Genomic DNA, 10666 nt, shown 5'->3' with positions numbered 1-10666 from the left:
TCCGAGGATTTTCCCCGAAAGTTGGATTTCTCGCACAAAAACGAGACACCAGAGCAATTCTGCTGAAAACAGCGTTAGTTCGTGTTAGTTGTATCCAAAATACACAAATTAGAGGCAAAACAATAGCAAAAGTGTTCGGGAAAGTAGATACGTTTTGGACGTATCATAGGGCAGATCACTCGATGACAATCCCAAAGCCAGGACATGCTGCGCTAGTAGTCGAGGCGCGAATTGGAGGATTTAAGATGAGCAAAGTTTTTATGGACGGTGGAAGCGGGCTAAACCTGATATTCCTCGACACGATTAAAACTATGGGAATTACGATGAGGATGCTAGAAGAGACAGATACCTGTTTTCATGGGATCCTCCCAACCTCACCGGTGTACTCTATTGGCAAAGTGTACCTGAACGTCGTCTTTGGTAAACCCGACAAATTCAGGAAAGAAAAGATCGAGTTCGAGGTGGTCAATTGGGAATCACAGTACCATGCTATACTCCGAAGATCAGCTTATGCCAAGTTCATGGCTGTGCCGCACTATGCATACCTCAATCTGAAAATGCCTGGGAACAACGGGACAAACATCACAGTCTATGGAAGTTTTTCACGCTCGGATAATTGTGATCGCAATTTCCAGAGAATCGCTGCAAAATTTGGGCTCATGCAGGAGGCTATCGATCTCCCTTCAAAATCTTCGGCACGTGATAGCAAGGAAGATGAACGCGTCAGGAAGACGAAGAAGAAGCCAACTGATCTTACTTTAGAAGCTTGTACAGTGAAAAATTCGGCAGCCGATGATACAACGGCCTTAGAAGAACACAAAATGCTGGCAATCATTGCCAGGACCCCTGGCGAAACCAATGACGCTTCCGAAATCGTTGACGCGGTGATCAAGCCAGAAGATAAGAAGAACCCTCCTCTCGCTTAAGTGGATGGGTAGCATTTAGTTTTTCCTTTCTTTTCAACAGGGCTCCTTTTCGCCCCTTAGTCCCTTGCTTACTTTATTAATGAGAACTTAAGTTTTGTTTTCTTGAAAAGCATTGCAGTAATTCGGAACACCCGAACCATGTCATCAAAGTACACATAACTAAAGACAACAAAAGCATCAACGCCCACAAAACCATTGTGTTCTACTCGTGCAACAGATCTATGCATAGACATGGCTCTGATACCACTGATGGGTTTGTTGCATGGAAAACAAAAAATTTCCTACCGCGAATAAGAACAAAACCAAGATCCAATCTAGGAAGAGGCAAGATCTAATCTATCAAGATCGAAGCAACGAGATGTATGTGAGACTAACCCTCGAAGATTCCAAAGCCTACGAGATTAGATCTCGTTGTTGATGTAGTCGATCATCCAGTGCTGCAATCCGGCAGCACTTCCGTACTCGGTCGTGCGTACGGTGTCGATGAAGCCCGTCCTCTCCCCGTTCCAGCGGGTAGCGGAGGTGTGGTAGATCACCTTGGAATCCCAGCAGCACGACGGCGTGGTGGTGGTGGTGGAGGAGAAAAGCTGCAGGGCTTCGCTAAGCCGGTACAGCACTATGGAGGAGAGAGGGGGGCGGCCAGAGCTAGGTCTGTAGGGGTGAACGTCCCCTGCCCCCTCCCCTCTTTATATAGGGGGGGGGAGGTCGGTTTGAGTGGCCCCCCAATGCCCCAAACCCATCTAGGGTCGGCGGCCAAAGGGGGGAGGGGGAATTCTCCCTCCCCAAGTTGACCCCCCTAGGGTTTTGGGGAAAACCCTAGGGTTGGCCGGCCTGGGCCTTGAGGGGCATGTGCCCCTGGCCCATTAGGCTAGGATGCATCCCCTCGGCCCATGCTATGCCTCCTAGGGTCGTGGGCCCACTGGTGGGACCCCTGGAACCTTCTAGAACCTTCCCGGTCTTTCACCGGAAAAATCCCGAACTTTTCCGAAACCTAGAAATCAACTTTCCATATATGAATCTTATTCTCCGGACCATTCCGGACCTCCTCGTGATGTCCTGGATCCCATCCGAGACTCCGAACAAACTTCGTCTCCATACCATATTCCAAATCTACTTATGCGACATCGAACCTTAAGCGCGTCACCCTACGGTTCGCGAACTATGCAGACATGGTCGAGAATCCTCTCCGAGCAATAACCAATAGCGGGATCCTGAGATCCATAATGGCTCCCACATATTCAACGATAACTTAGTGATCGATTGAACCATTTACATACGATACCGATTCCCTTTGTCACGCGATACTTTACTTGTCCGAGGTTCGATCATCGGTATCTCCATACCTTGTTGAACCTCGTTACCGACAAGTACTCTTTACTCGTACCGTGATATGTCATCTCTTGTGATCCAATCACATGCTTGCAAGCTAATCAGACGACATTCCACCGAGAGGGCCCAGAGTATATCTATCCGTCATCGAGATGGACAAATCCCACTATTGATCCATATGCCTCAACTCACACTTTCCGAATACTTAATCCCATCTTTATAACCACCCATTTACGCAATGGCGTTTGATGTAATCAAAGTACCCTTCCGGTGTAAGTGATTTCCATGATCTCATGGTCGAAGGACTAGGTAACTATGTATCGAAAGCTTATAGCAAGTTGAACTTAATGACTTGATCTTATGCTACGCTTATTTGGGTGTGTGTCCATTATATCATTCACCTAATGACATAACCTTGTTATTAATAACATCCAATGTTCATGATCACGAAACCATGATCATCCATTAATCAACAAGCTAGTTATACAAGAGGCTTACTAGGGACTCCTTGTTGTTTACATAACACACATGTATCAATGTTTTGGTTAATACAATTATAGCATGGTATGCAAACATTTATCATAAACATAAAAATATATTATAATAACCATTTTATTATTGCCTCTTGGGCATATCTCCAACAGTTCACAACATTATCACAGAAGTCTTCTAGAGAGAAGCGAAACATTTCCTCACATTCATAGCCCTTTCCAACAAAAGTTCCATACTTAGACAATACAACTTTATTGGACTCAACACCAACTTAAACCCATCTTTCATAAGACGGGAGCCACTAACGAGATTCTTCTTGATAGAAGGGACATGCAACACGTTCTTCAGTTGCACGATCTTTCCCGAAGTAAACTTCAGATCTACCGTGCCAACACCACGAACAGTAGCATGTAACCCATTCCCCATCATTATTGAGGAACCTCGGGCCTGATAAGAGGTAAACATGGATATGTCAGCACACACATGAATATTAGCACCTGTATCAACCCACCATTCTGTGGGCTGAAACACCGAAAGAACAGTAGGTAATATACCATACCCTGTAGTTCCTTCACCGGTGTTGCCAATGACCATGTTGACAAAATTTGAGTTCTGTCCAGCCTGACCTTTCTTTCCTTTGCGTTGTGGACAATGATTAGCCCAATGGCCTGTCTCGCCACACACCCAGCAAGGATCTTTCTTCTCCGTTTTCCCCTTCTTCTTGAAGTTGGTAGTCTGGGAGACTCCCTTGTTCTTTCCCTTGGACTTGTGGGCATTTTTCTCGCACCATATTGGCAGCAGAACGTCCCTCGGTTCCTCCAGTGTGTTTGTCTTTTGCCCTCGCCTTCTCCTCAACATCCAGAGAGCCCATGATATTCTCAACAGAGAACTCATGCCTCTGATGTTTCAGTGAAGTGGCAAAGTTCCTCCAAGAAGGGGGAAGCTTAGCGACAATGCATCCCGCGACAAACTTGTCCGGTAGCACACACTTGAGGAGCTCAAGTTACTTTGCCATGATCTGTATCTCATGAGCCTGTTCTACTACAGATCAGTTCTCAACCATTCTGTAGTCATTGAACTGCTCCATGGCATACAGTTCACCTCCGACATCGGCAGCACCAAACTTAGCATCCAGTGCATCCCACAGTTCCTTCCCATTTTGGGATGTGCAGATAAGCATCAACCAACTTGTCTCCAAGCACACTTAGGAAGGCACCCACAAAGATTACGGTGGCATCCCCGAACGCTTTATCCTCGTCAGGAGTAAGCGGACCTCTGGGAGTACCTTCCGCAACTCGGTGCACGCCCATAGAAGTGAGCCACAAGAGGGTCTTATTCTGCCATCTCTTGAAATGAGAACCCGTAAACGGGCTCGGTTTGAGCGCAGCAGCAAAACCAGACGGTGAAAATTGCCTAAGCATATAAGGTTTTTGGATTGATAGATTATTAGGCAATTTCCGTGTGAGATTAATTAGCGAAAACAACATGACAGATGCACAAGCATACTTAACCACATACATCAGACTAAGCACATGCATCAGATCTGAACATGGAACAAGTAGCAGTGCAAGGTAGGAGAGAAAAAGCACGTACATCGCGACCGGAAAGGTCCCACCAGCAGCACCACCACCATGGGTATTGTTGATGTCGCCCATGGTATAGTCGGATCTGTCGATGAAGCAGTCAAACTGGCGAAGAAGAACACGAACAACAACGAGCAGTCGCGCCGCGACGCTCCCCAAAAACCTTATCGCCCGTCTCCCGATGTAGGATCTCAACGGACGGAGTTTCGGAGGCCTGCTCTCCCGGACGGCTGTGCACGCAGTCGCCGGGATGGGGAAGACTAGAGAGTAGCGCAGCAAAAGGAACTTCGTGAGAGAGACGGACTAGAGAGTTCTGAGAGCTGTGTTCTCTAGATCTGATTTATCTCCTCGTATAGCCTGGGAGGAGAGCCGACCCGACCGTGTTTCCACACGTAGGAAGCCAGGGACACGCGGCGAGCATGCACATGCAGGTCGACACGTACCCAACTCAGTTGGTACACCAAGAAAAAATTTAGGCTTCCTTGAATGTGTCTCGAACTCGAACTTGAGTCACGAAACGCGACGTGCGTGACGAGTCGAGGCGGGACGGGCGGAGGAGGAGGAGTGCGCGAGGGATCCTTCTATTCTCACTCACTTGGAAGGACTAGAACAACAACCCTTATATACCACTCCAACTCTCTCCCAACTAGCAATGTGGGACTAAACTTTGTCCCCCAAGACTGTCCCAAGCTGTCAACGTGATGGACCTTGAGATTTCAGAAATTGTAAACTACATGTACTGCCTTACTGCAGCCCATCTACATTCAACACATGCTTCCCTCCCCCATTTGAACCCCTATTCACCCACCTACCAAAGGGTAACTTTCTGTAGTATGCGGAATTTCGGCTCACTGCGGGTAATCTATATCTCTTAGCATTGTTTACAAATACGGGCCTATAGGGCCTCATATACATATGCGGTATAAGATACTATACTTTCAAACTGCACATTGTCAATCCTGTTTACCGAAAACTAAGTGGGTCTATACATAAAGTATCCCATGGAAACAACCTTATAATGAAAACTTCGTGAAAACCATACTTACGAGTTCCAAAAGATTATGAGAAAATATGCATTATATTTGGAAGGTAAAATTCTACACACACACAAATTTCAAGTTCCAACTCATATTTATTTCAAGATGTAAAAGACAAATTAAGCAATGAATAGTATCATCTACTGTCCGGTACTATATATTGCTCAATTTGGCATTTTTTGTTGGATATGTGTCCTAGAGGTAAATAAATAAAGATATTTTTATTATCATATCTGTGATTGTTCATAATAAGTTTAATGACATGCTATAATTTTATTAAGCAGAAACATTAATACACGTGTGGTATGTAAACAAAACCTTGTCCCAAATAAAATATTCTATTGATTAATAAGATGATCAAGGATTCCTGATCATGGACAACAACATCATTAATAATGGAGTCATGTTGTATAACATGATGGACTCATACCCATAAGGTATTCCAATGTGATCAAGTCACAAAGCTTATCATTGCGATACCGGCATGAAATGTTGTAACCTATTCCTTAGACTGTGAGACTATATTTAATCACTGTAACCGGCGGCTGCTTTGATACCATCAACCGTTACACCGTAACAGGATTGTCATAAAGGTGTTGCTTAGATCTTCCAATGGGATGGGTTGAGGCGTATGTGTCAATAGCGAGATTTGTACATCATGTGCTGGATAAATATCGAAGGGCACATTCGGTGATATTATATCAGCAACGCTTGCAAGCATGTGACTAGGTCACGAGGATATGATATCACAATAACGAGTTGAATATGTTTGTCGGTAACAAGATCGAACTAAGGTATGCCATATACCGAAGAACAAGTCTCGAACAAACTATGTATTGTGTAACAAAGGGAATGGGACTCGATGTTGAGGTTCAAACGATAAAGAAAAATTCGTGATTGCGTAGGGACTGTTATGGTTTTCCAGTCGTCTCAATCATGTCTACGCATTCCCGAACCACTAGGGTGGCACACTTAAGGGTATACGATGCTTTGAGTTATATTCGGGATCGATAGAGAAAAGAGAGAGAATACCGGAATTGTTTCGGAGTGGTATTGGAATAAGTTCCGGAGTTAACAAATTATTCAAATACTTAATTGTGGTGACCCTGCATACCACTGCATGTTGTAGTATGCCAGTCGTTGATATAACATTCACGAAGTACCATTCCGCAAATATTACATCCCTCAGAGTAGTACAACAGAACATAGCAGGGTCCATAACTCATTCACTTATTATTACAAGCATCAAACATATATTGTCTTGGAGCTCCTCTTGGGTCCTCGTAGGGATACTCCTGGGTTCGAGGTGAACCCAAGTTAGCTTACAACAGACGAGTCTCATTAAACTATACATTTATTGCCTCGAGCAGCTAAATACTAAGAGTTCGGGCTGCTCGATTACTACTACTACTACTGGATGTCTCTAGGCTTGATCTCCTCCGGAAGCCTCCCCGGATCCGTAGACTATGAGATAGTCTACGCCTTCAACACCTCCTGAGAGGTCAGGTTCATCATAGCCGATGATCTCGGCTCCTTCATTGTTGTCGTAGTCCTCCTCCGGACGATTCGGACAATCTAAGCATGGGATTTAAGAGTGGTATGAGTACGAGCGTACTCAACAAGTTCATTATAGATAAGAGGTGTTTAATGCACTAGCTACGATATTAGACCAGAAAGTCTAATACCAATGCAAGTTTCGGTAAACATTTCTTCAAGAGATTGCTTTTATTTCAAAGAGCTATGTCCGTCAGCCTTCACCGGTTTACTAGAACTTCATGGAGCTCCTTTCCGGCCGCGTTCGCAGTTCCTCATCTCGGAACAGGGAGTGACAGGTCACGGCTCTTTACACTCGCAGAGGTGTGTTGCTTTACCCATAAGAGATCTTAACCTTGGTGCCAACCGGGCAGCTTTCCCGTCCACACTTCCTTCGGTGTGAGGCCCGGTATAAGGTCTAGCCAATCATGTTCCTCCGCTACCTCGAACACCCACCCGTTGTTGCATGCCCCGACCCTGGGTCCACGCCGGTCCCATTATTCCCGTAATTTCAGGGTGGACCCCGACGACGACGACAGTGCTGGGCTCTACCATACACTCCTACGCCGGTAGCTGTAACCCATCATAGACCGCATTACCGTGGGGAATTAGAATGGGATCCCCACCCTCTGGTTGTTCCGCAAGACACAACTGCTAAGGCAAGCAATGCTTTACCGTGGGGAATTAGAATGGGATCCCCACCCTCCGGTTGTTCCGCCAGACACAACTGCTACGGTAAGCGCATCCGTTGATGAACGAGAGGTGGAAACACTTTTGACTACTCCGTCCCACTCCGGATCTTATGGTTAACACGGGTATTACGGCACAAGAATCACCGGCGACATTTGTTGTTTAATCCTAGATGGATATTAACCTTTGCAATGGAACCTCCACCATATCAACACAATCCATGGTTCCATTGCCCACCACATAGTCATATTCATAGTTATGAAAGTAGTGGTTTTGGTTTTTATGCAATAGTGATAACCATAATACTTTGCAAGTAATTTGATAGAAATACTCAAATGACATGAGCAAGCGATGAACTTGCTCGAACACTGCAAAGTTTTGCAGTTGGATGGTGTGGACTGACCCTTGTCCTCTGGTTCTGAAAAATAGCATCATTGTCCAATAAGGGCAATGGTTAAAGAAGCAATTATGCATGATTCCATTTTTAGGGTTTGTTCCCCCCTTCCGATGTCTTTATTATTTCATGTAAGAGGTTGATACTAAGAATAATTTGGGAATATTTGATTTGAAGTAATATACAACCTTGAAATGTTGTCAAGGTGTTTTTAAAATCCAATTGCATTAATGGACTTATTTTCATTTTAAAAAAATATTATATGTGATTTAAATTCTTATTTAAATCAACAAAATAGGACTTATTCTTAATTGTCTTCAAAAATTCTGTTTGGTATTTTATTTAAATAGAGAATTTTATGCTGATTCATTTTCATATTTTTAATTATTTTTTTAGAGCTTTTATCAATTTTCTATTGAATTTCAAAGTTTCAGGTTTTTATCAAATTGTGAAAAGTCTTATTTGCCCCTGGGCCCACCTGTCAGTGGAGCCCAGTGGGTTGGGCTAAACCAGCTCGGGTCCAACCGACCCGAGCGGTCGCTCACTCGCCCACCTCCTCGCGCCGCTCGACCTAACCCTAATCCCCTCTCCTCTCACTGGCGATCTGCGTCGCCCTCACCGTCGCCGGCCGATTTCGGCGATCCCCGGCCGCCATGGCCCTCGCCATGGGGCGCATCTGCACCGCCACGCGACGGCGCACCAGATCCACGGCATCGATCTGGTTCTAGCCGCCCCTTCGCCGATCCCCCACTCGTTTGTCCGCACGGTGGTGCGGTGCTCACCGGCGCCTCAGACGTGATGGCGCCGTCGGGCCTTCCCACCGTGGTGTGGAGTGCTCGCGGCGCTAGTCGGGCCTCGGCATGGCCTAGCCAGGTGCCGCCGTGCCTTCGGCGCGCGCCGCCGTGGCCGCCACGGCTACGCCGCCGTCCGCTCGCTCCGTGTACATGCGCCGCCTCTCTCTTACCCTCTCGTGCTTGTTCTTCCTTCTCTTCTATGTGCTCCGGCCATGGCTTTCCTCCCCGTGGAGGTCCGCCATGCTCGTTGCTGCCGCTTCTGCTCGCGCTTAGCTTGCCTGCTGCTACGTATGCCGCTTGTCTGTGTTGCTATTGCCATGCTTGCTCTAGTCTATGTGCTTGTGCAAATCCCGATGTGATGTGTGCTTCCTTTGATTCTTGTCTCTCGCTCACCCTTGAGGTTATACATGCTATCATCCGGCTAGATGCTCATCCGAGCATCACCAGCCACTGCTATTGCTTGCTTACTTGTGCTGTAATAAGCTCTAGCTCCTCTGGTTTATTACTGTGGTTGATTCTTGCTGTTTAGCAGGAGACAGTGTTATTTGTGTGATGATTATTGAGTTCTGGCTCACAGTAGGTTTGGCTTTGCTTAATTGTTGTCCATATACATCAATTCCTTGATGATATGCTTGGCTGTGGTGACCTGTAGCAAGAGCAAGTGATGCTCTGATGATCAATTAATCATTTCTTGCTTGTGAGCAAGTGTGGGCTTCTCTCTGTGATTCACTGGTGCTCAACCAGTGCTATTTGTGCTTCATATAGGCTGAGCCTGGTGTGTACTGTTGTTGGCTTAAGCAACTGCTGTTGCTTGCAATGATCCATTGGATCACTGCAAGGCCCTGGTGCTTTGATTTGTTTGTTTAGTTCACTTATCTGCATTTGCCTAAATTTTACTGAAGTGGATAAGTGATGTGAGCTGCTTTGCAGTTGTGATCATCCTATTAAATGAGACAGGGCTAGATGGATGCCAACACTCAGTTGTGTACCCTAGCCCTCTACTGAATCCACATGGATAATGATGTGTAGGTTCTTGTGCTGGCTGTGGTTTGAGGTAGCCCTGGCAGCACTGTAATGCTGTTAAGGGTAGCTCCCACCTGTGGTGGCTTTCTTTGATGAATAGATGCTCACTGGCTAATCACTTGGTGAATTACCAGTAGCTTTGATGTTGATAAACAAGATAGACACATGATAGTCTATCATGTCTGATGGCTTAGCTAGCTCGGTTGTCAAGTGAGCTCGTATCCGGCCGGGGTTTTGAATCCATGTTGGATTTCTCTGGTTGTGTCCATGTGTAAACACAACCAATGTTCCCTGGATGATCTCTATCGGTCTGTTCTCTATGTTTGCTTGAACCCAAATGACTAGTTAGCCATAGGATGACACAAACATAGGGTATCTACCCTTTTGCTTATGTGTGATTGGTGCATATGCTTATTAATGAGCAAAACAGGGTTTTGCTCAAGTTGATCTTGTTTATACCTCACTCCAGCTCCTAGATGGTTTGTTGGTGTAGAGGATTGCTTCTGTGTTGTTCTTGTGGTTGATTTACTTGTCCTGCTCCTCCTGGTGAGCTTGATTCAGTACTGTGGTGAGTTAGCAGATTGAACAGCAGTGGTTGTTCATGTGTTCTTGTGTTCTTGTGTTCTTGGTGACTTACCCAGTGAAGCCTGTCGATGGATATGGCTTAGGGTTTGCTTCTGAAAAGCTTATATTTGGTGCTCCCTTGCCCTCCCTGGTCGACAGCTAGGGTCTGGCACACTTGGTGACTCACTGATGCTGTGTGTGTGTGTTGTGCTACATGCACACTCGGTGGCTTGGTGTTGAGCATGCACACAAGCGAGTGTGAGCTGCCCGTGTGCGTGTGTGTGTGCACTCGATACTCGAA

This window comes from Lolium rigidum, chromosome 7, assembly GCF_022539505.1.
Source record: "Lolium rigidum isolate FL_2022 chromosome 7, APGP_CSIRO_Lrig_0.1, whole genome shotgun sequence".
Lineage (NCBI taxonomy): Eukaryota > Viridiplantae > Streptophyta > Magnoliopsida > Poales > Poaceae > Lolium > Lolium rigidum.
Note: the sequence above shows the minus strand (reverse complement) of the source record.